Raw genomic sequence first — 25,903 nt, forward strand, 5'->3', positions numbered from 1 at the left:
GTGGCTCAGCGGGTTAAGCCGCTGCCTTCGGCTCAGGTCATGATCTCAGAGTCCTGGGATCGAGGCCCGCATCGGGCTCTCTGCTCAGCAGGGAGCCTGCTTCCCTCTCTCTCTCTCTGCCTGCCTCTCTGTCTACTTGTGATTTCTGTCTGTCAAATAAATAAATAAAATCTTAAAAAAATAAAAAAATAAAAAATGGAAAACAGTGAGTGTTGGTGAGGATGTGAGGAATCAGAGCTCCCCTACACTGCTGGTGGGAATGTCAAGCGTTGCAGCCACTGTGGAAAAGAGTTTGCCAGGTCCTCAAAAGTCAAACACAGAGGGGTGCCTGGCTGCTTCTGTCGGCAGACAGAATGGCTTTTGATCTCAGGGTTGTGAGTTTGAGCCCCACCCTGGGTGTAGAGGTTACTTAAAAATAAAATCTTAAAACAAACAAACAAAAAAGTTAAATGTGGAATTACCATACGACTCAACAATCCCACTGCTAGACGTGTTCCCCAAAGAACCGAAAAGAGGTGTTCTATCAAAACCTTGTACACAGATGTTCATAGCAGCACTGTCTGCAACAGCCAAAAGGCTGTGGAAACAACCCAATGTCCATCACCTAATGAGGGGAGAAACAAAATATGGCAAAACTGTACAGTGGAATATTACTTGGCCATAAAAAGGAACAAAGTTCCTATTCATGCTACAACACAGAAGAACCTTGAAAACGTGACAGCCACAAATAGCTGCCTCGCCTACAACTACCTTTATGTGAAATGTCCAAAACAGGAAAATCTATAGAGACGGGAAGTAGACTGGTGGTTGCCCAGGGCTTAAGGGGAAGAGAGCAACTAAGAGTGGAAGGATACAGGGTTTACCTTCGCAGTGATGAAAATGTTCAAAAACTGGCTGTCGGATAGTTGCCCCATCTGTGAATATACTAAAACCCACAGAAGTGTACATTTTCTTTTCTTTCTTTCTTTCTTTTTTTTTTGAATTATACATTTTAAATGGGTGACCTGTATGGTCAGTAAAGCTGTTTAAAAAAAAAAATCACGGGGCACAGTGAAGAATGAACTGGGGTCTGAACAAGACAACCAGGTACACAGTCTCCAGCGGGCAAAGAAGTGGCTGTTTATATTTCACCATCAACCCCTGATGGTCTGGGGCCAGTTTAACTGTAAATTAACCTCAAAAAAAACAAATCACACAACAGATGGTACATTTGTGGAAATACTGCAGGAGAGGGGCAGGGGCGAGAAAGAGAGAGACAGAAAGCAAATACATTGAAATGCTAAGAATTACTGAATCTTCGGGGAGGGACGACAGGTTTCCTTTGTACTATTTGCATCGAGCTCTTCCGCAATGGTTGTAAACCTTCATAATAAAAACTTTCATGGTGAGCTCTCAGTGGCTAAAGCTGGAATGATGTGGACAACAAAATAAATAATACTAACATCGGATTCTATAACCCGTAAGGTAAATATCTATGAGTCCTTATATAAATAATTGAGCAAATAACTAAAGAGGGCAGTTCCTTTTTGCAGAAGAGCTCCAACTAATAAATGTAGAAGGAATTAAGGAAACCGAAGAATCACCATAAAACATCTCAGTAATAACCGTTACAGGGAAGATCTGGGGATGGATCCCAAAATTAGGAGGCAGAAGTTTGAGAACAAACAGGGTCTATTTGCATAGTCTCAAAGTATCTCCCCCAGAATATTTGTTAATTATGAAGGAAAAAATAGTAACTTTACAGGAGAGAAACCAGCAGACACTACCGGAACCAAGTGATCCACACTGACACCACCAGTGATAAGACATTTAGACATCATGTACCTCCTGATACAGTTCACTGAGAAAGACATATCCCTCTGGGAGAGTCTTACCAAAAATTCACAGCCCCAAATGAATCACGAGAAAATACCAAACTCAAACGGAGGGACACTTTAAAAGTAACTAGTTAGGGGCGCCTGGGTGGCTCAGTGGGTTGAAGCCTCTGCCTTTGGCTTGGGTCATGATCCCAGGGTCCTGGGATCGAGCCCCACATCAGGCTCTCTGCTCAGCAGGGAGCCTGCTTCCCCTCTCTCTCTGCCTGCCTCTCTGCCTACTTTTGATCTCTGTCTGTCAAATAAATAAATAAAATATTTAAAAAAAAAAAAAAAGTAACTGGTTAGGGCGCCTGGGTGGCTCAGTGGGTTAAGCCGCTGCCTTTGGCTCAGGTCACGATCTCAGGATCCTGGGATCGAGTCCCGCATCGGGCTCTCTGCTCAGCAGGGAGCCTGCTTCCCCTCTCTCTCTGCCTGCCTCTCTGCCTACTTGTGATCTCTCTCTCTCAAATAAATAAATAAAATCTTAAAAAAAAATAAAATAAAAGTAACTGGTTAGAGCTCTTCAAAACGTGACCATCATGAGAGAGAAGGGAAAAATGAATGAGGAGTGGTCATACTGTTACATAAGCAAGTCAAGCAGGGTGAAGGGGACACAGGAACTCTGTGAACCATTTTTGCAAATTCTATATGAGTTTAAATTATTTCAAAATAAAAAGCTTTTAAACTGTTCATAATTAAAAAACAGCTTGAAGGGGCTCCTTGTCTGTGTCAGGCAATTTTTAGGACTTTCATTGTTTGAAACTATTACACTTGTATTATTTCAATACTTCAAGATAACATGGATTAAAATCTAGATGACATTTTGTTTATTTTTAAAGATTTTTAATTTATTTACTTGAAAGAGAGAGAGAAAACAGCAAGCAGAGGGCAGGGGAGGCGGGACAGAGGGAGAAGCAGACCCCCAGCTGAGTAGGGAGCCTGATGGGGAGCTTGACCTTGGGACTTCGGGATCTGGCCTAAACCAACCAGGCGCCCCCAGATGGCATTTTTAAATAATGCTCCAATCTATTTAGTAACTAGTTTGAACTAGTTTTGCTTTAACAGTGAGTAGGGTCATCCATGACCCTGAACTCCTCCAAAAACCTGGTTAATGAAGACCATCTTTGTCTCATTACCCCGGTCTATGCTATTAATGTATTCTCCTCATGGAAAATTCATATTGCACTCACTGACCCACCAGCCAGAGATGACGCTGACCCGAGTTCCAGAAAAGGGAAGCAGAAGAGAAGTAAAATATTAATAATAGAATCTAAACGGTGGGTATGTCAGATTCCACGGTAAAAGTCTTTTGACTCAGCTTTACATTTAAAATTTTTCAGAATGAATTGTTGTTAAAAAAAAAAAAAAAAAAAAAGGAAAGGAAAAATTACGAATGAGTATTTTGGGCACTCAACCCATAAGCCCAGATTCACAGCCTCAGTGGGAGAAAGCAGAGGAGCGCAGGGGCCCCATTTGCTGAAAACTATACCCTCCCTACAGGGTCTGCAGGTGACGGGCTGCCTGGAGGAAGGAGAAGGAGTGGGACTTCCCTGCCACGGCAGAGGCCTGGGGCCTGTGCAGACAGTCTCCATGTAAATACATTCAGCTCTTTGGGTCCAAACCATGGCAGAAAATGAGCAGCAGCCCACTGTTTTTATTAGCTCCAAATGAATTCGGCAACGGATGCCCAGGCTGACCACGCAGGCCCAACCTGGTCCTGTACTCCCAGGTAGTCCCGTAGAAGGGCACGCAAATTTGCCTTTTCTGACGAGCAATAAAGGGCAATGGTTACAAGTCTGTTCTTTGGATCAGGTGTCAGGTTTGCATTCTGCCCTGTGAATTATGAGCTCGGTGACCTTGGACAGCTCCTTTATTTCTCCGGGCCTTAGCAGCCTCATCTGTAAAATGAGGAGCTGTCTCCTGGGGCTGTTGAGAAATTAGATCAGTGCTTCTGAATCAGGGTGATTTTGTCTCCCAGGGGACATCTGGCGCGTTCTGGAGACAAGGCAGGGGGAGGGGGTGCCACTGGCTACAGTCCCGTGGGCAGAAGCCAGGATGCCACTAAGTATCCTACAAGGCACAGTCCAGCCCCCCACAATATGAAATCATCCAGTTGAAAAGGTCGAAGCACGAGTTGGAGAAGCTCTGGTTTATTTAGATGCTGCGGATAAGACATCCAGCACGGGACCGTGACACTATGCACTCTCGGTGAAGGCCACCATCACGACCATCGCTGGACCACCACCTCGGCCACCAGCACCCTCACCGTCACTGCCCGGCCCATTATTAGCAGCGTTGAGATCCCAGGACCCAGCAGAATGCAGGGAGGGGGCATCAAGAAATGCCACTGTACCAAACAGAACTAACAGGTCCTTCCTTGGGGTGGAGGACTGCCATCTTTGGACCTGCCCCTTCAAGCGGCTGAGCTCATCTGAGCGACCTGAAGCAGTCTGGGGCAGGGAGTGGGAGGTGGGTACGGGGCGTACAAGTGGGGCACTCTGGGGAAGGGGTCTGAACAGATGACGATGATGCCTGCTGACACCCTCGTTTAACACTGACCACGGGCGCACCTGGGTGGCGTGGTTGGTTAAGCGTCCGACTCTTGAATTCAGCTCAGGTTATGATCTCAGGGTCCCAGGGCTGAGTCCCTGTGTCAGGCTCCCCACTTAGGAGGGAGTCTGCTGTAGGGTTCTTTCTCTCCCTCTGCCCCTTCCCTCACTGGCTCACTACCACTTTCTTTGGAAAATAAAAAAATAAATAAATCTTTTCCAAAAATCCACAAAAACCTTAACTCAATTCTCTCAGAGACCGAAGGAGGTCACTTCGTAACAGAATAATATATCCACCCTCCCCACCATGACTGCAACTACGGAGCGGCGTTTCCCTGGCAGGGAGGAGCAACGTTTCACAGAATTTGCCCTTTGCCTGTGGCCAGTCTTTCCACGTATCTGACCTCTGCACAAAGAACCTCAGAAGTTAGATGGTTCCCAGGCCTTCCACTCCGTTTTGTGGGAAATGTCCAGAGGATGTCATTTCCAGGCAGGGCAGAGGCCTGGGGAGCAGCAAGTCCCCCTCCAGCAGGAAGGGAAAGGCCACACTGCCTCTCCAAGAGACCTGTCGGGACCCACTGGTGAGGCCATACGAGGAGCCAACTCCAACGCCCATGTCTCATGGAGCCAGGAGCCAGCCAGCCTGCAGCCGCTGCCGGGACACCACCGTCCACCCAGTCACTTTCCCAGCCCTCCTGACTTCTCACTGCCAACCGCAGGAACTCACTCAGACGAAACGGACCTGAGGTTCATCCCCAGAGAAGTCAGAAGGAGGAGGACCTGGGGTGTCTATGCTTGTAGCCAGGCTTGGAGAAAGAGCAGCTCAGGGGACAGGGCCCATAGCAGGTGTGGTCAAGAGCAGGCGAGTGCAACAAGTCTGGGGCTTGGAACGAGGGAAGTCAGAGGAGGCCAGGGAAGGGCTGAGCCGAGAAGCGGGTGCCTGCTGGGGCATGACATGCATTCCATACGCACACACACCCTGCCTGCTCTGGGGTCTCAAAGACTAGGACACAAAGGGAACACAAAACATCATACAGGAGAAGTGAAAGGCATGCTTGTTGATTACCTGTTAGAAGAACCACCACCTATTGAATATTTACTTATTTGTCAGGCTTGGTGCCAAGTGCTTTGGCAAATCATGGCAGGGTTTTGTTTTTTTATAAGATTTTATTTATCTATTTATTTGACAGACAGTGAGCGAGAGGGTACAGTGGGGGAGGACAAGGAGACTCCACGCTAAGCACAGAGCCCAATGCAGGGCTTGATCCCACAACCCTGAGTTCATGACCTGTGCCAAAATCAAGAGTCAGATGCACAACCAACTGAGCCACCCAGGCACCCCTCACAGCAGGTTTTAACATGCCCATTTTACAGGTGAGCAAACTGAGGCTCATAAAGACAAATGATTTACCCAACGTCACACATTCAATAAGTGGCAAAGCCCGGAATTCGAACTTTAAGCCCAAGCTCTTAATTTCAAGGGTATCCCAACAGCTCAACACTAAACAGAACTACATGTGTTTTGAAGTCAATCACCCCCACATAAACACACACAGTCTTTTTGCTTTATCCTTTCAGGCAAGTCAGAGATGATGAATAAGATTCCAAATGGGGGAACACTATTTTTTTCAAAAATAAGAAAACAACCCAGTTAAAAAATGGGCACAAGATCTGAACAGACACCTCATCAAAGAAGATACACAAAGGGCAAATATCAACATACGAAAACATGGTCAATATCAAGTCCTTAAGGAATCACAGATTAGGATAACAATGAGATACCACTACACACCTATTAGAGAAGTCCAAAATCCAGAACATTGACAACACCAAATGCTGACAAGGATGCAGAGCAACAGAAACACTCTCTCCTTTTTTTTTTTTTTAAGATTTTATTTATTTTTTGAGAGAAAGGACACGCACAAGCCGAGGGAAGAGCAGAGGGAGATGGAGAAGCAGACTCCGTCCTGAGTGCAGAGCCTGATGCAGGGCTTGATCTCACAACCTTGAGATCACGACCTCAGCTGAAATCAAGAGTCGGGTGCTTAACTGACTGAGCCACCTGGCACCCCAGGAATCTTACTCACTGCAAAACTGTCCAGTTACTTTGGGAGGCTGTACTTTACAAAACTAAATATACTCTTCAGTTATAATCGTGACCCCACAATTCCACTCCTTGGTATTTACCAAAGAAATGCAAACTTACATCCACACACAAAAAGGCACACTAATGTTTATGCCCGTTTTATTCATTATTGCCAAAACTTGGAGCAACCCACACGTCCTTTGATAGGTGAACAGATAAATACGCTGTTTTGTACATCCATAGAATGAAATAAAATTCAGTAATAAAAATGAGCTTAGCCCATGAAAAGACATGGGGGAAACTTAAAGCATACTGCTAAGTGAAAGCAGCCAGTCTGGAAAGGCTATGTGCTGTATGACTGCAACTCTGTGACATTCTGGAAAAGGCGAAACTATGGAGTCAGTAAAAAGATCAGAGGTGTTGGGGGAGAAAGGAAATGAACTTGTAGAACACAGGATTTTTACGGTAGTGAAACTATTATAGGATACTGTAATGGTGGATGTACTCACGTCTGTCATTATACAACTGTCAAAACCCAAGGTACAACACCAGGAGTGACCCCTAAATGTAAAATACAGGCATATAATTAATAATTATACATCAAGGGATGCCAGGGTGGCTCAGTTGGTTAAGTGACTGCCTTCAGCTCAGGTCATGCTCCCAGAGTCTTGGGATCAAGTCCCACTTCAGGCTCCCAGCTCCATGGGGAGTCTGCTTCTCCCTCTGACCTTCTCCCCTCTCATGCTCTCTCTCTCACTCTCTCTCTCAAATAAATAAATAAAATCTTTAAAACAAAATGAAAAATAATAATTATGTATCAATACCAGCTCATCAATTGTAACAACTGTACTACCGCATCAATGCAAGAAGTTAGTAAGAGGGGGAAACTGGGGGCAGGAAGGGGATACGTGTGAACCCTCCCTATGTTTCACTCAATTTTTCCCTGTAAACTTAAAACCATTAAAATCAAATGCTAATAGAACAATTTTTTACTTTTCTTCTACAGAGGGAAAAAAAACATGACACCCCGGTCTTCATCTGTGGGAAATCTGCTACTAAGATTAAAATTAAATTGGTAGACCACGTCAGACCCTTCAAAATGTTTTTGTGTCAGTTAAGGATCTGCTATCATCCCCGATCACAAACAAGGAAAGAAAGCACGTACTGTTCGTGCCTTTATTCCGCGAATGTCTTCTGTGTCCCCACCACATGGGGACACAGCCCTATCGCAGACGGCTGCCAGGCTGACAGACGCTAGCTCCCAATGCTTTTCCTTCTCCGCCTGTATCACAATTTGAATGTGTGCATTTCTTTGTTAATCTCTGTAAGATCCTGGGGTGGGGGTGGCTCCGTTGTTCGCTGCAAATCCCCAGTGCGGCCGCCCCTGAGCAGGAGGAATCCCGAGTGAACCAGACAAGGACTCCACGAACGCGGGGGCCGCACCAAGAACGGCAGAGGCAAGAGCAGGGCTGCTGGGGTCCTCTGCGGCAGCCCCGGAGGGCCTCGGACAGAAGAGTCAGGTGGAGAGCCAGAAAGGAAAAAGCAGGGACTTGGCAGGCATGAGGCCGGCATTCCAGGAAGACAATCTTCCTGGTAGGACTGCCAAAAAGGAAAAGGCCTCTGTGAATTTCAGAGCTGGAAAGTCACTCGGGAGATTGTTACTTAAGATCACAGGCCTTAAGGACACACGGCTCTTGGGTACCAAGTCAGAGCAGGTGAGATCCCAGGACCTCCTAGGAGCCCAGGAAAAGGGCAAAATGCACCTTGATTCTTGGGCCTTCACCTAAGTGAAGCTAATGATAGAGGAGAGTGAACGTAGACCCCCAAGCCCCCCAACCCCCTGCAATCCCCTGCCATCCAAGGTCAGGGAGTGTGGCCAGAAGCAGCCAGCTCAAGGATGAACTACCTGTGATGTCAAATCCCCATGCTAGGCCATATATACTCATTATTTTTAAATTAAAATAATTTTTAAAAATTTTTTAATTAAAATTAATTTAAAATGAAAACAATCACCTCTGCTGTATCATAACTCCCAGAATCCCCATTATAGCGCTGCTGGATTTCACAGATGTGCCCAGGACGCTGTGGGGGGCTGTACCCCATGCAGACAGTGACTGGCTTCTCCCAAGTTACAGACCCTGTCCAAAGTTTCATTAGCAAGTATACAGAAGCGGGCTCTGCAGCGAACAGCCTGTGTCATTTGGGACCAGCTCAGTTTCCCCACACTCTTTTCCCACTTTCGCACAAAGAAGTCAGTCATCCAGGGGCGCCTGGGTGGCTCAGTGGGTTAAAGCCTCTGCCTTCGGCTCAGGTCATGATTCCAGGGTTCTGGGATCAAGCCCTGCATCGGGCTCTCTGCTCAGCGGGGACACCGCTACCCCCTCTCTCTGCCTGCCTCTCTGCCTACTTGTGATCTCTCTCTGTGGAATAAATAAGTAAAATCTTAAAAAAAAAAAAAAAAGAAGAAGAAGAAGAAGAAGGCAGTCATCCTTTCTCAACAGGTTTTGTCCCAGATGAACTCTGTTTAACTCAAAGTTCCAAACACGGTGCCTGGAACATAGTAGGTCCTCAAGGGGGAAAAGATAAAAACCCTTGCTTTTTAAACCAAGCTGGTCTCTGAACACCTGGTGAGCTTCTCTGCACTAGAAGGAAGAAATGGGAGAGTTAAATAAGACAACTGGCCCAGATGACCGCAGGCTGAACGAAACCCTTGCCCAGGGCTATCGGCCACGCTGCCTGGGCCAAGCTGGAGGCCAGGAAAATGCTTGCTTCCTTCTCCTGCAGGAACTCAGTGCTCTGGCCTGGAGAGGAGTTTCCTTCAGCTGTCCCCACCCATTTCCTCCAGAACATTCCATGCTCAGCCAGGACATACCAAGAAGAGGCCACTGGGACCAACTGGGAGGGGTGGCCTGAACCCCTCTTCCAGGCCTCTCTGTGCACACGACCTGCACTTTCGCCTGGCTCCCACTGCCTCCCCACACAGAGACCAGGCCTTGGTTTGTCCACCCTAGACCTGCCTCTCTCCAGCTTCTCCAGGCTGCTGGCCAGAAACAGCAGGAGACAGGCTGGGGAGCTGGGCTGCTTGCCCTCAGCCATGGCCCTAGTTTGGCCTCTTATACTCTCTTTACTTAGGTCCCTGACTAGTCAGCCTACTTCTAGTTCTGGTACCTACTACAGGTGAGTCTCTTCAAGGGCAGTCATGAACACTCAAGCACCTTCAATGTCTCCCACTGTCCCCTGAATGAAGTTCAGAGACCACACCCAGATTGACAGCTCTCTCTGGCATAACCCAAACCCACCCTCCAGTCCCCACAGGGCTCATAATGAAATGAATTCTACCAAGATCTGCACACACATTTCAGGACCTGGGAGTACAGATCTGCCCTAGCTGGATCTTATTCCTCCACCACCCTCCCCCCACGCCTCCTGACTCTCCCAAAAGCCCTTTCCCTTCCTGGTCTCTGAAATCCTCTAGCACACTGTACCCAAACCTCAGGCATCTAGTGCCACTTGCTATCCCCACGCAGCCCCCGCACTAGTCTTTACTAGTCTTTACTTAATATTTTCCTTAACATCCACTCATTCTTTTGCTTCTACTTCTTTTTTTTTTTTTTAAAGATTTTTTTTATTTATTCATTTGACACAGAGAGATCACAAGTAGGCAGAGAGGCAGGCAGAGAGAGAGAGAGGAGGAAGCAGGCTCCCCGCGGAGCAGAGAACCTGATGCGGGACTCGATCCCAGGACCCTGAGATCATGACCTGAGCCGAAGGCAGCGGCTTAACCCACTGAGCCACCCAGGCGCCCGCTTCTACTTCTTTTCAAGGGAAACTTTGTATCTCCACCTTAACTAGGAAACCATGTCAGGGTGCCTAGTCTGACTCTTGATTTTGGCTCAGGTCATGATCTCAGGGTCAGGAGATCGAGCCCTGCGCTGAGTGTGGAGTCGGCTTCGATTCTCTCTCTCCTTCCCCCTCTGACCTTCCCCCTAACTCGTGCACATGTGCACTCTCTCTCTCTAAAATAAATAAATCTTGGGCGCCTGGGTGACTCAGTGGGTTAAGCCTCTGCCTTTGGCCCAGGTCATGATCTCAGGGTCCTGGGATCGAGTCCCACATTCAGCTCTCTGCTCAGCAGGGAGCCTGCTTCCCCTACCCCTCTACCTGCCTCTCTGTCTACTTGTGATCTCTCTCTCTGTCAAATAAATAAAATCTTAAAAAATAAATAAATAAAATAAATAAATCTTTAAAAAAAGAAAGAAAACCATATCATTTGCCATGAACAGATGGCAACTGAAGAAAACAAAGTTATATTCTAATAGACATGAAAATAAATACATAATTCATTAAGTGTTTCAAATGCTCATCTATATAATGTACTTAATATTACTATGTACTTACAATCACATCTCAAGAAATGCTGTCTTGGCGATTTATTTTTGCCTCTCATGGCCCTTGGTTTTTCCAGCCCTGTCGCACAGTTATCTGGGGACCTGTTCTAGGCCTGTCCTGGTTGACCCCAAATGTGAGCACGTTGTGGGCAAAGAGCCTACCGCCTCTTTCCTGGTGCCTATGGACAGCATCATGTGCAATAAAGATATTTTATCAAACCAAATGTTTCAATTAGCTCAAGTCGTATTAATGGGTCCCATTTTCTGCCCTGCCTTGGGCTCACTACTGCTCAACTCTCTACTGAAACACACATCCTCTCTGCCCACCAAATCAATTCCTGTCTGCCGGGTCTCTTGGACGATGGTATAGACAGTGACGGTCACAGCAGCAGCACTGGCGGCAGTTGGGGGAGACCCCTGCTTTCTCTTCCTCCAGAGCAGCAGGACCTGGGCAACCCAACCCGGAAAAGCAAGTCTCCCATTAACCATTAACCCACACTCTCCGGCCCAGACACACACACCCAGCCCTGGGACTTAGCAGAGTTCTGGGAAAACCCCTGTATGAGCTGAGCCTCTGGTTCCAGGAAATACAAAAGTCCTCTTCCTGTCCCCTCAGAGCCAGAGACCCCAAAACACCTACCAGGAGCCGGAGAGGCTTCGCAGGGGGCGCCTGGCCCTGGTGGCACCCGGACTCTCCCTCCCACCACGTGTTGTCAGGGGTGACCCCAGAGGAAGATCTGAATCACTCAGACTTAAGTCAATAAGTGGCAGCCGCAGGGAGGCCCCAGCTGGAGCCAAACCAAGGCCTGGATTCTCCCCAGTGGACTGAAGCTGGGACAAAGGCAGCCCACAGCCGGTCTGCTGGTGACCAGTCTCCCTGACAACAGTCTTTTCTGTGACCCAGACTAGGGACACTTCCTATTAGAGGGAGACCTCCTTTGGGAATGTTTATAATCTTTTTGTCTTTTTTGTATTATTTTTGTAGTCTGGTTACTTTTATGAATTTCAAGGATTTTTTTTTGTTGTTGTTGTTAGAAAGGGTACCTTTCATGGAAAGGTAGCCAAAATATGCATTCTAGGGGCACCTGGGTGGCTCAGTCAGTGAAGCATCTGGCTTTAGCTCAGGTCATGATCCCAGGGTCCTGGAATCAAGCCCCACATCGGGCTCCCTGCAGGGAGCCTGTGTCTCCCTCTCTCTCTCCTGCTCCCCCTGCTTGTGCTCTATCTCTCTGTCAAATAAATAAAATCTTAAATAAATAAATAAATAAATAAATAAATAAAAAACCTCGTTCTAGATAGTGTCATGCATGTGACATCTCATAAGTATGGGTGTATTTCCCCAAGAAAAAGGTAAACTAAGGAACCGATAACTTGACCAATGCCATAAATGGAACAGCCTCCCAAATATAGCTTGAGGAAGACAAGGATACGGAGTGAGCCCCTGTGTAGCCAGGGGCCGTTACATGCTGACACCTGCCTACAGTGGGAAGATGACAAGGATCTCCTTTTTGACCTTTTCATAGTGCAAACAAGTTAACAACAGGAAAAAAGGTTGTCTTGATAAGAAAAAAACACCATGTCTGGCAACCTATCCCTCATGGAGAACAAAAGCAGATGCCACTGAAAGGGATGGTTGGAGAGCATCATGAAGAGGTTCTCAAACTGGGTTCCAAGGAGCCCTGGGGTGTCACACCACCTCTTCAGGGCTGCTGATGGAGAATGGAAGAAATACAGAGAGTGTGTTCCAACCCAACCCAGAGCAACACAGCACTCCTCTGCTCCCTATATTGGACTTTCAGGGAAGGTTTTATTTCAAGGAAAGCTCCCATAGCTAACAATGTTGGGGAAAGCTAGTATGTGACACTGGTGGTATCATGCAGGAGGACGGGACACAGCTGTCTCTGAGTTTGTGGGAATTGGCGGCCACATCCCCAGGTACACTGGGAACCAGCTGGTCCTTCATCCTGAAGGTGGGCAGAGGCTGGCCCAGGCATACATTTCGTCTGTCCAGCATTCCCGTCTTTGCGCATGAGTCCTCCTCCAGGCCAAGGAAAATCATGCCCACAAGTCCTTGGGGGAGGGGTCCGCACAGACACTATATGGCCCCACGTTCCCTCCTCAGGGTGAACGTGACTGGGCCCAACCAGATAGAATATCCCCACCCCTTGAGCACAGTGACTGGCACAGGACTGGGCGGGCCTGTGGGTCCTTCCCCAGGGTTCTCTCAAGAGTTACTGAGAAACACACTCTTTCCCAGTGAGAGTAAGCTGTGAGAACAATGTTGGCTTGGGATGACCAGTGGCTATCTTGCCACCACAGCCTAAGGATGAAAACAAGCTGAGCTGAGAGATGGAGGTAAATAACCCAGATGGCATCGTCAGTCGCTGGATCCAGCCATGCCTGAACCACCACCCTGATTCCAAGTTGCCGGGTCCACAGAGTCTCCTTTATGTTCAAGCTGGTTTAAGTCAGGTCTTTGTCAGCTGTAATCAAGAGTCCTGAGTAAAGCACCTCTCCAGGAATGAGAAGGAGCGGAAACGTATACACAAATTTGAGTGAGCTTGACATGAATTAACATGTTAACATGTTAACAGAAATGTCCTAGAAAGGAGCTTCCTGCTCCAGAGACCACCGGCCCCTGTGGAGGGCTGTGCCAGCAGCAATCTAGCCTGGAGATGCCAGGGCAGTGGCTGCTTCCCCTCAAAATGCCCAGGCTTCATTCCCAGGCCTACTTGGGTCCTTTGCAGCAGCCGCGTGCCCAGAGGAAGCCCCCCACCCCACTGTGGGCTTCTTCCCTGGCCCTGGATGGTATGGCAGCCTCCCCATTTGTCCCTACAACTGAACTGCCCCCTCGGGATCCACCCAAGCCACTATGGGAGGTTTACCCACTCTGCATGCCCCAGGGCTATGTAAGGCTGTCCCAGATCTTCCCAGACTCTGGCTCACCTGCCAGGCCCAACAGCCCCAGATTTGCCAGGGCAACCAGACTAGTGCAGCTAGAACAAATGGCAAGGAAGTAAGTCTTGCGTGCTGACTCGAGAACCTTCCACACTAACATGTGGGGCGTGTGTGCCCCCTCTGGCCTCTCTCAATCCAGCATCATCCTGCAATGTGGGAATCCCAAACAAAAAAACCCCCATCACTGCTGTGTCCCCACCCTCTTTAGTCAAAACCTCACCGAACAGGCTTGAGCATGAAAGTAGGAACCCAACTGTTTCATGAATCCATAGGTAAGATGTGCAAGAAGGAGGCTGAAAGGGACAAAGTGAGTGACTCATATATGAAAGAGGGTAAGGTGATACTTAATATAAATAGGAAATAAAAGTTCTTTATGTAAGTGACTGAAAAACACCTTAAAAAGCAGAAGAGGGGGAAATCAGTAAAATAAATCTGTTCCTGGAAAATAAAGGTATTAAAAAAAAGCCATGTGCAAGAGAACATGCTACAGGGGTGCCTGGGTGGCTCCGTGGGTTAAGCCTCTGCTTTCGGCTCAGATCATGATCTCAGGGTCCTGGGATCGAGCCCTGCGTCAGGCTCTCTGCTAGGTGGGAAGCCTGCTTCTCCCTCTGTCTCTGCCTGCCTCTCTGCCTAGTTGTGATCTCTGCCTCTGTCAAATAAATAAATAAATTTTTTAAAAATGCTACAAATATGATCAGTACATATTCCATTTTAAAACTGGAAATGTGGGGTGGGGAGGCCAGGTGGCTCAGTCGTTAGGCATCTGCCTTTGGCTCAGGTCATGATCCCGGGGTCCTGGGACTGAGTCCCGAGTTGGGCTCCCTGCTCAGCAGGGAGTCTGCTTCTCTGTTTCTCTGTTTCTCTCCACCACCCCCCACCCCTGGCTCATGCTCTCTCTCACGCACTCTTTCTCACAAATGAAAATTTCTTTTTTAAATCTTTAAAAGCAATAGATAAGATAAAATTGGATGTGTGGGCAGAAGCGTTATGCAGTGAACCAGAGGCGCAAAGCGCCTCCAGAGAGCGGGGCCAGGCCAGCAGGGGCGGCAGGCATGACCAGGGCTACACTGGGGTCTGGAGAGCCAGCGCCTGCCTGGGGGGGTTCCCCAAGGATTGACAGGCACAGCAGAAGCAGGATGTAAAGACTGAGGAGCAAAGGCTCCCTCCACTATTCCTGCATCCACTTGGGTTTGATCTCCCCTGCCCTCCTCCCCTCTGCCCCTGCCTGCCTGAGGTCCCTCCCCCACCCCATCCCTGCTCCACCCACAAACCTGCTGCCCTCCCCTCTGCTGCCCAGTCGCCTTTGCGCATTGCTCCAGCAGCTAGCTCCCCACCCCACCCCCGCCACTGCCCTTACAGCACCCCAAAGTAATCCTGGCCCGTCCCTCCTCCAGCGCTGCCTCTGTGTCTCAGCTCCCTGCCCCCGGGGCCTTGGATGACCCTTCCCTCCACCTCATCCTTGTAGCCTCAGCCAGTGGGGCTACACCCAGAAGCCTTCCTTGATCTCCTTGCCCCCTCGGACACGGTCCCCACCTCCCTCAGGGCTGGGCATTGGCTCCCTTATGCCGGTTCACCCGGAAAAGCCTGCACCTGCTTCACCTTTGTGCTTTCACTCATTCACGCCACAGTTATGCACCAGGCACCTATGATGTACCAAGCCTATGCTGGCATAGGAGGGGCGTGAGCAAGACACACCCCGTCCCTGGCTTGGAGCCTGTGTCTTGGAGGGCAACAGAGCCACCAAACAAATCAGTGCAAATAAATGCATCGGTACCAGCTGTGATGGGGGCTGAGAGAAAAGTGCACAGTTCATGAGCTCCAAAGTAGAGGAAGTCGAGGAGGGCATCTCGGAGGTGGTGACGGGCCCCAGAAGGGAGAGAACGGTGGGCCAGGCACACTTTGCTAAACACCTGGGGAACGACTGAGTGGCTAGAGTGAGTCAGGAACTGCTGGTGTGTCCATGTCCTTGCAAATGCATTTATCCCCTCCTCTCACCCCGACAGGTCACTGGTACCCAGAGGGCTTTTGCAGCAAACAGATCTGCAGTGCACACAGGACAGGCCCACCTCTGTCACACCTCGGCAGCGCTCAACCCGAACATGTGGCTCTCCGCTCACGGCTCTCTCGTGGCTCCCAACACCGCCAACACGCCCGGTGCGGGCACAGCCCTGGTAATGCCTGCCCAGAGCACATGCTAGAAGGATGGCAAGGTTCTGTCTGGCCTCTGCAGGCAAGGGCCACCACTGGTCAGTGACATCTGCCCACGGGAACAGGAGTACGCCACCATGGCCCATATTTTCTGTACCATTTGCGGTCCCATAGAGGACCACACAGGCAAGAAATTTCCTGTAGATCTAATGGCCTGGAGTAGCCCCCCGTGACTGGTATCCTATTCCTTATGGACCACATGGACCGTGCGAATAATACTGTTTTCCTGCTTTGACCACTCACAAGTTCAGAGCTAAATTTGTGGTTCAGAGGCAGCCGACTGTGCACAGCTCTCTGGCTTGAGTGTGTATTCTCTCTCCCTGGTTCTGACCTTCTGGTTAATCTACATTTTTCCTGATCTTGCTTTTGCAGGTTTCTATTTAATTACATACACACAAACACAAACATATGTACCTAAGTATACAGAAAACACCCTCTTCTAGATCTGACATATAATACCTATTTTATGTTTCTGTTGCAAAGACACATTTCTACATGTTGTCTATATTCGAGATCTAGAGAGAAAGCTACGTTCCCGTGGGCATCTGGATTCCTTCATGGAGCCAGATGGAGGCCTACAGGGAGAGAAGGGCAGAAGACGGGAAAAACAAGGAAGAACAAAAGCATTCAGATCACCCCCACACCCTGCTGTGAACAGTGTCTGGGATTAGAGAGGAGAGGCTGGGCCTTTAGTCCCAGCTCGGGCCAGCAGTGACGGAAGTACAGGAGAAAAACGACTCTCACCACCGCGCCCCTCGCCGGGCAACATGAGATTTTACCAACTACTGAATGCATATAAAACAATCTGTCCTACTTACTTTGTTCAGTTGTAACAGAGACTAAATGGAGAGGTTCCTGACTGCTAATCAGCGCTAAGCCCCCAGTTTATGCCACCGGCATCATTATCAGCACTGGAAAGAATATTCTGGGCAACCAGCACCCAGCCATGAGCAAGAAAACGCCACACTGCACGGCTTCCTACAAATGCTGGAGGCATTCAACAAGAGTTGAGGCTTTGGAGCCGACATCTGTATGCAGAGTCCTTCCTTGTCCCTCCCTTCCCTCCACCCCAGTGTCGGAGAACCGGAGAACCGCGCCTCACTGAAGGACTTCAAGTCCCTGCTTCGCACAGCCAGAGTAAAAGCACCGTGCAGATCAATCACACTCCTTGGGGCTGGAACTGGCAGCACCTCCCCCTGGTGCCAAGGACCAGGGCTCCAGGCCCCAGGCACCACCTGCAGGCCAGGTAAAGAGCATGAGCGGAGGCTGGAAACCATGGGGCAGTGTGAGGTCACCGGCAGCCGACCCCCACACACACCTCCCACCGGACGTCACATGCACTTCCTCTGGCCTCCCGTCTGCAATCAGAGGCCCATTTACTCCACAATCACCAGGGTTTGGAAGGTACCCGAAGTCAGTGCCACGGAGTTTCAAGTAGCAGGTGAAAACGAGACAGTGACAATAACCGGGGTCCTTTTCAACACATTGGTCAGTGGGGAACGGTTAGGTCTTTCTTTACTGCGGGAACGGACAGAATTCACAAAGGTGGTAAGACGAATTCTAAATTCTGGAACGTTCCCGGCCCAGCCAGAGACTGAAAGTAAAGGCCAAAAAGTGTAGGGGAGATGGACAATCAAGAATGAATCTGCAGGGGCGCCTGGGTGGCTCAGTGGGTTGAGCCTCTGCCTTCAGCTCAGGTTGTGATCTCAGGGTCCTGGGATCGAGCCCCACATCGGTCTCTCTGCTCAGCGGGGAGCCTGCTTCCCCCTCTCTCTGCCTGCCTCTCTGCCTACTTGTGATCTTTCTCTCTGTCAAATAAATAAATAAAATTAAAAAAAAAAAAAAAAGAATGAATCAGCAAACCAGGTCAAGTGACAGAAGAAGGTCTCATGTAGATTATCCCTGGGGGCAGACCAGTCCTAGGCAGCGAGTTACCCCAAGTGTGTGTGTCCGGTTTGAGGGTGCACCCTGCTGTAAAAGAACCTGGCCTTTATCTGAAGACCCTTCCCCTCCACCTTACCACTGCTGCCCAACTGTCTTCTGGGGTGGGGGCGCTATAGAAGCCCAGCATTTACACTGTGACCAGCCTCCTCAGGCCCAACGGACCCTCTGGGGGGTGCGTCCCGAGCAAGGAGGGATGTTGAAGTCCTCCCCCTTGAAAATCTGGGAAGTGAGCTGAGTCTCAACTGCTTTCTGGAAGAGTAAGCTGTAAACCCAGGAGCTGGTGGAGGGCCCACTTTCCCCATGTGGGAAAACGATCGTGTGCGGTGGGAAACAAGAGGCCACACGAGGCTGAAGCAAACACTAGTCAGAGAGAGGGCTGCTGTGTTTCCCTTGGGTCCATGGGCTTGATTCAGCCCTTCCAGCGGCCTAAGCTTCCATGAGATACTCCAGTGATCTGGCAAGAAATTCCCATTTTTGTTCAATGGCTACTGCTTGCAACCACCTAGCCCTTGTTAGCCGGATGAATATGAGGTCCGTTCCTGACCACACGTTAAGCCAGGAGATCTCAGCCAGTCTCTGGACTGATGAAGAACACCCAGGGGGGTTCCAATCAGTGGCCGGGGAGGTCTGGCTGCATCTAGCAGGGGGAACCTTGAACAATAACCTCCCTGAAATGCAGAGGCCTCCCCAAAACCACCGATGACCCTCTCCAATCCGTTCTCCTCCAAGGTCACAGAGAGCTCTTCAAAATGCAACCCAAAATGGAACTCTCTAGGTCCATCCTCCAGGAGCCTCCTACTGCTCTGAAGATAAAACCAAAATCCTCCCTGCTAGCCCACCGCCTCCCAGCACTCACTCCCCATTTTCCCTCCCCTCAGCAACCTCCCAACAACCACTAATCCCCTTGTTTTCTCTATGAATTTGCATATTCTGGACTTTTCATATAAAGGGTAACAGGTGGCCTTTTCTACTCTTTCGTTTATCTGTGCTCCAATCTTTATTATTTCTTTCCTTCTGCTCACTTTGGATTTCGTTTCTTCTTCTTCCAGTTTCTGAAGGTGGAAGATTATTAATTTGAGGTCTTTCTCCTTTATTAATACAAGTACTTTTGTTTTTTTTAAGATTTATTTATTTATTTATTTGACAGACAGAGATTACAAGTAGGCAGAGAGGCAGGCAGAGAGAGAGGAGGAAGCAGGCTCCCTGCTGAGCGGAGAGCCTGATGCAGCACTCAATCCCAGGACCCTGAGATCGTGACCTGAGCTAAAGGCAGAGGCTTTAACCCACTGAGCCACCCAGGCACCCCAATACAGGCACTTTTAACGTAAATTTCCTCCTAAGCACGGCTTCAGCTGCATCCCAGAACTTTGGACATGTCGTATTTTCACTTTCTTACTTCTCGAAGTATTTTTGAATCTCTCTCACGCTTCTTGGACCCATTGGCTAGATAGCCATGCTTACTTTCCATCTGTTTGTGAACTTCCCAAATTCCCTTTTGTTACTGATTTCTAATTTCATTCCACTGTATGCAGAGAACATACTTTGAAGGATTTTGATCCTTTGAAATTTAAGGAGGCTTATTTCAGGATACAGTTATCTCCTGGAGCAAACTCTATGAGCCCTTGAGAAGAACGTGGACTCTGCTTCTGTTGGGAGGCGTGCTATGTAGACATCTGTCAGTCTTAGCTGGTTGACAGGGTTGTTCAAGCCCTGTGTTCCCTTGCGGGTCTGGTCTGCCCCAGTCCATCTACTACTTTGGAACCTTGAAGGCTCCAACTATGACTGTTGAATTGTCTGCTTCTCCCCTCATCTCTGCTAGTCTTCGCTTTGAGTATTTCAGGGGTCCCTTGTTAGGTGCATATATAATTGACATGTTTTCCTGATCAGTTAACAGTAATGTACGCACATTACAAAATGTCTTGTTTGTCTCTCGTCACTATTTCTGTCTTAAACATTTTTTCTGCTATCAGCGTGGCCATCTCAGCTCGCTCATAGTTACTGCTAATGTAGTATATCTTCTTCTACCCCCTTACTTTCCACTGACATATATCTTTAAATCTAAAGTGTGTTTCTCATAGACAGTATAGAGTTGGGTTTATCCATCCTGTTAATCCCTGTCTTTTATTGGACTTTTTAGTCCATTTGCACTTAATGCAATTATGGATAAGATTTATGCCATTTTGCTATTTGTTTTCTCTATGTCATGTCCTTTTAGTCCTACATTCTTCCATGACCGCCTTCTTTTATGTTAAATAGGGATTTTCCAACATACCATTTTAGTACTCTTTTACCACATATTTTTAAATTATTTTCTTAGTGGTAGTCCTGGAGATAACAATTAACATTTTAACTTAAAATGATCTAGCTCTGATTAATAGCAAATCAATTTCAACAACATACGAAGACTCCACTATGATATAGCTCTGTCTCCTCCCCCTTCCTTTGTGCTGTTATTGCTATGCAAACTACATCTCTTAAGGTTATCACCCTGTCAACACAGTTTTATAACTATTGCTTTATGCAGATAAAAGAAAGGAGTTCAAAAAAAAATACATCTATAGCTTTAAAGGTGCTCTTGATTTCTTCATGTGGATTTGAGTTCCTGTCTGGTGTCCTTTCATTTCAGCCTGAAGGACTCTCATTAGTATTTCTTGTAGGGCATGGCTGACAGCAACAAATTCAGTTTTGATTTATCTGAGATGTCTTAATTTCTCTTTCACTTCTGAAGGATAGATTTGATTCTGGATGTAGAAGTCTTAGTTGGCGGTCTTTTTTGTGTTAGCGCTTTGTCACCCCACTGCCTCCTGGTTTTCATGGTCTCTGATGAGAAGTCAGCCGTAAGTCTTATCAGGGATCCTTTGCCAGATTAAGTCTTGCCCTTCATTTCTGAGCTCAACCATCTCCTCCTCCCTGGACTAGGTCAGGCCCTTTTGCACATGTTCCCCAGCGCTCTTTACTTCTCTTTTGTAGGGATGATTACAACTGTAATTAAACAATTAACAACAGAAGTAGCTCTTGAGTGCATTCACACACGTGTGTGTGTGTGTGTGTGTGTGTGTGTGTGTGTCACTAGAAGTTCCATAAGGCAAGAACCAGGACTGTTTTGTTCACTGCTCTATCCCCAGAGGCAGCACAGTGACAGCACACTGTAGTCTTTCAAAAAAATATTTAGAGTGAATGAATGAAAGTCATCCCAAGGTAGACTGAGTTACTGGGGTCAATTCTTTACTTCCAGTCATTGAATAAGATAGCCACACTCTGCCATGGCCTCGTGGTGGGCAGTGTACTTCCCTGTCCCTTGGCTTGGGACTGACCACATGGCCTGGGACTGGCTGATGGGATGTCGGCAGATATGATGTGAGAGAAGGCTTGAAATGTGCTTGTGCCCCTGAGCTCGCTCTCTTGTACTCCTGCCTGTCACCATGACACAAACATACCTTGATGGTCACTGGTCCAAATGATCAGACACATGGAACACACCTAAACCCAACTCCCAGCGTGAAGTCAACAAATCCCACTGAGCGCAGCCTAGGTCAGCCAGACCCCACCCAAACCAAAGACCCATGATGAGGAATAACCACTTACTGACATATGCTGGTGGGTTTTGGGTGGTTTGTTATGCGGCAATATTGTGGCGAGAGATGACTGAGACATATGTCTTGGCAAGTTTGAGGAGCACAAGGAAGTCCTGGGGAAGGTCTTCCATCTGGTCCTTCATATGGCCCACAACTGGGTCCAAACTGATTCTCTGGTAGACCCACCTCCCTCCTCCAGACTTACAGAATAAACACTCTAGAATTCTACAGTCCCACAGCTGGGATAATGATCCCGAGTGGCAGCCTTCTGGCTGCTGGAGAAGCCCAAAGTGGATTAGGCACCTGCACAGTACCAGGCACACAGTGGAGGTTAATGGGAGCTCGTCTTTGTCCTCCTCCAACCACCCTCTCACCAACACCCAACACGGCCTGAGAGTGCGTCTTCACAGCCAGAAAAATCTGGGTTTCTCTGCAGTGGGTTTGGGGTGGGCGTTCCCAGTGACTGACCCTTCTTAGGGCCTCCACTGATTCCCCCAAACTTAGGTAAAGAGGAGTGGGCAGGGACATGGGCAGGCAGAGCCTACGCCTTACATTGTTACCCTGATTCAAGGTATAATCTAAGGTTATACTCATCCATTCAAAATGTATAACTGTCTCTTTCAAGGAGAGCTTGAGGCAGCTTGGGAACTAAACACAATAACAAATATACTTAGGGATCAAAGAGAACAGAGGCCAGGCAGAGAGCAGAAAGAGGAGATGCCACCAGAAATCTGAAGATTAAACTGAGAGACACATCGAACTCACTGAGCTCACAGCTCCACAGAAAGGGAGCAGGTATGTGGGTTCCAGAATTTGATATAGCACTGATGTCTGAGTATGAACCCCACCAGCAGGCGGGTCCAAGGCCCAGAGGACACCCCACAGGCCAAACCAAGGACTTGTTACTAGCAATAAGAATCACACTCACCCACATACCAAGCATCGTTCTAAATGCTTTGTCCAAGACTTCTCATTTCATCCTCACGACAGCAACACAGGGACTCATTGTTTCCATTTTATAGATGAGGCAACTGAGGTCGAGAGGCGAAGCAACTTTTCAAGGTCACAGAGGGAGGAGTGCTAGAGGCAGGATGAAACCTCTAAGTCTGAACCCAGAGCCCCTTGCCCCTTACCCAGGAAGCAATCCAGCTTCTGCGCTGCTCATGCTAGGTCCCCACCGCATCCTACAGACGCCGGGCACTTCTGGCTCTGGGCCAGCTACAGGCCACCCTCCTCTCTGCTGAAGCCTCACTCCCTCAGCTTCCGAAGCTCTACCAACCTGCTGGCCTCGCCTAAGTGTCAGAACCCTACAACTGCCCATGAGCCTCCTGCGGATAACCCGCCCCCCGCCAGCCTCTGGGGCACTTTACCTTCCCACCCTCACTAACCCTGCCACCCCAGCACACAGCCCTCCTCGCCACCCAGCCTCCTCCGAGCGCAGCGGCTCCCAAGCTATCTCAGCGTGCTGGCCGTCCCACATGCCTCCCTAGACTCCAACACTAACGCCCTAGGAGCCCATGTTCTTCATCAGTCCGCAGAGCTCAGCACTCAGAGTGATGTCAGGGAGGCTGCTCCAGGGCAGGGACCTGTGGCGGCAAACCCTCAAACCCTAAGTAGCTCCTTGACCCATGCTCCAGACAGGCCTGCGCAAAGTGAGGTCAGCCCCTAACTGAATTCTGGCAGCTCCCTTGGCTTTTCCTCTCCACAAGGACCCCAGAGAGGGACCCAGGCACCAAGTTTCAATTCTGTGAAGGTGACTGACATGCCACACAAGGCCTGCTTGGTCCCAAGGTCCCTCCCCTGCCAAGTTATCCCCCGTCACCCTGTCGAGGGCAATGCAGTTCACCATGGGACCCAAATCCAAAGACAGGTTTACAGGCAGTCTGAGGCCATCCCAGCCCATGACCCATTTTGTGCAGGATGAGAGGAGGCTCCTTTTATCCGAGGTGCTTCTCTCCCCACTGTTGGAAAATTATTACAGTACACTGGTAACATGAAAACAAGAGACTTAATGTCCATTTGTTGGAAAATCACTGTCATCAACTATGTAAGTCGAAGCCGTCTTCTGTGTGGTACCCTCATAGGACGCTCAGCTTGCAAAAATGACTTTGGCAAACCTACCACAGCAATGTCTACCTGCAGCTCAGGCCAAGCAAGATGCTCCAAGCAGCCGAATGACAGGCCTGGCAGCACCCTTCAGAGGGAGATGGGGAGGCTACGTGGGGAAGAACCAGGGCCTGTTTCTGCTGAGCTCAAGTCTTAAGCGTAAGGTCCTAACAAGCCCAGACAGTGGGAGAAAGCTCTTCACGTCTAGACCCCAAAGCTGAGGCTTCCACAAATGAGGAGAGCGCCTCGAAAATTAGAACTGGCGCGAAGAGACGGCTGCAGGAACCAGCCGTCCAGAAGGGCCCTGGGGTGGAAACGGTAAATGCGGGCCGCTCAGGCAGCTGCCCCGAGACACAGCCTGGACTGGGTTTTATCATTTGAGGTTAGAAAGGACTTCACATTTGTCTCAGACCTTTTTTTGGCAAACGTCACCCATGGACCCTGCCCCTTGATCAAACACTTTCCCAGACCCTGACATTAAGGAGGACAAGCACTGTGACAACTCAGACACCAGTCGGAATTGGGTCGTCTCCTATCACTAATCGGTGTGATTCGATGACATTAAAAGAGCAACCAGAAATGACTTCATTTCCTTTTTTACTTTCAATGAGGCCCCACTTAGAATAGAACGATTTGGATGTTGAGACTTCTTAGGCAAATGGTCCCTGAGGGATGGTGTGGAAGAACCCCGACTCTGGGTCTACCTTCTGATCAGAGCTCCGAGCTCCCCCTCCTCTGGCCCCCCAAGCGCTCCACTTGGAGGAGCAAGAGAAATGAACCTGGTTTCCAAAAATGAAGTTCAGAAAATCATACACACTCCTACATTTCATCTTCTAAATTAAGCCAGCGTTCTCCATTAACTTCCCACCGGGGACCAAGAGAAAACTGTTCCAAAACTCCAAACTAAATTTAAAGTTAGAGGGGAAAGAAAACAAAACAAAACAAAACAAAGATTTGCCAAGCCCAAACGTTTGAAGTAGCTTTGCCACCAACTTTTTAATTAGACGTAAAGTGACTACTTGTCCGAGAGCTCACCTTGTTAGCCCAGGAGTCCAAGAGTTCAAATGGGGTCATAGAAAAATATAGGGATTGGTTAAAAGCAGATTCCACTGCTAAGAGAGTTCTAGCAAGATGAGGGGTGCAATCCGCTAAAATATGGGGGCTAGCAGTTTGGCTGCAAGCAACAGAAGCCAGGGCGGCTGACATGAGCACTGAGGAATTCACCAGAGGGATACCTCCTAGCTCAAAACCAATGGCAAGGCTGAAGGTGCTGATGTGGGAAAAAAAAAAAACAGGAACTCTAGTAGCGGCAAGAAGCCGGGCCGCAAAGTCTCTTCAGCAACACTGCAAAGACAGTGACTCCACTAGTTTCCTTGATTGCTTGACTCAGCACAAGTGTCAGATCCCAGAATGGCAGCCCCGCTGACCCGCCCAGTGTGGGCCCAGATCCCACCCCTTGACCTGGGTGATGGCTACATGACAGCGTACACTTTCAAAAATGACTCAAGCAGTATACTTAGGATGTGAGTAGTTTTCGAAACAGATCTTATACTATTTAAAAAAAAAAAAAGTTAGGCCTAACCTATGACCCAGCAATTCTACTACTCCCTACAGAGGTTAAACATGTAAAAGAAATAATAATAAGGCACCTGAAAACATATGTCAACAAGGAACTCAGGGTTGCTCTGTTTACAACAGTCAAAAAGTCAAAGCAGCTCAGGGGTCTATCCACAGGCTAGTGGGTAAGTAAATGGTACATATCCATACAATGGAGCATGACAGCAATCAAAAGGAAGCACACACCAACGACAAGTATCAAGACGTTATGTCAGGGGCGCCTGGGTGGCTCAGTGGGTTAAAGCCTCTGCCTCCGGCTCAGGTCATGATCCTAGGGTCCTGGAATCGAGCCCCGCATCGGGCTCTCTGCTCGGCGGGGAGCCTGCTTCCTCCCCTCTCTCTGCTTGCCTCTCTGCCTACCGGTGATCTCTGTCTGTCAAATAAATAAATAAAATCTTTAAAAAAAAAAAAATAAAGACATTATGTCAAGTGAGAGAGGAAGAAGCCTTTGACAAGGGGCGCCTGTGTGGCTCAGTCGTTGAGCATCTGCCTTCGGCTCAGGTCATGATCCCAGGGTCCTGGGATCCAGCCCCACATCGGGCTCCCAGCTCTGTGGGAAGCCTGCTCCTCCCTCTCCCACTCCCCCTACTGTGTTCCCTGTGTTCCTTGTGTCCCC

The 25,903-nt window shown here is 48.6% G+C and overlaps 1 protein-coding gene across 4 annotated transcripts in view; it reads right to left on the bottom strand.

The window, feature by feature from the left end:
- The window catches only part of RPH3AL (rabphilin 3A like (without C2 domains)), a 142,255-nt gene that overhangs the window by 103,750 nt on the left and 12,602 nt on the right, over positions 1-25,903 (bottom strand). Inside the window, exon 1 of one of the 4 annotated variants that reach the window (XR_004280427.1) lies at positions 11,520-11,692. The exons of 1 other annotated variant lie outside the window; for it this stretch is intronic. The gene's annotated coding sequence lies outside the window, so the exon portion shown is untranslated. Of the gene's footprint in view, positions 1-11,519; positions 11,693-25,903 lie in introns of those variants that run through there. 2 more of the 4 variants (XR_004280425.1, XM_032319990.1) reach the window with 2 other exon arrangements.

The sequence above is a fragment of the Mustela erminea genome, chromosome 18, assembly GCF_009829155.1.
Source record: "Mustela erminea isolate mMusErm1 chromosome 18, mMusErm1.Pri, whole genome shotgun sequence".
NCBI lineage: Eukaryota > Metazoa > Chordata > Mammalia > Carnivora > Mustelidae > Mustela > Mustela erminea.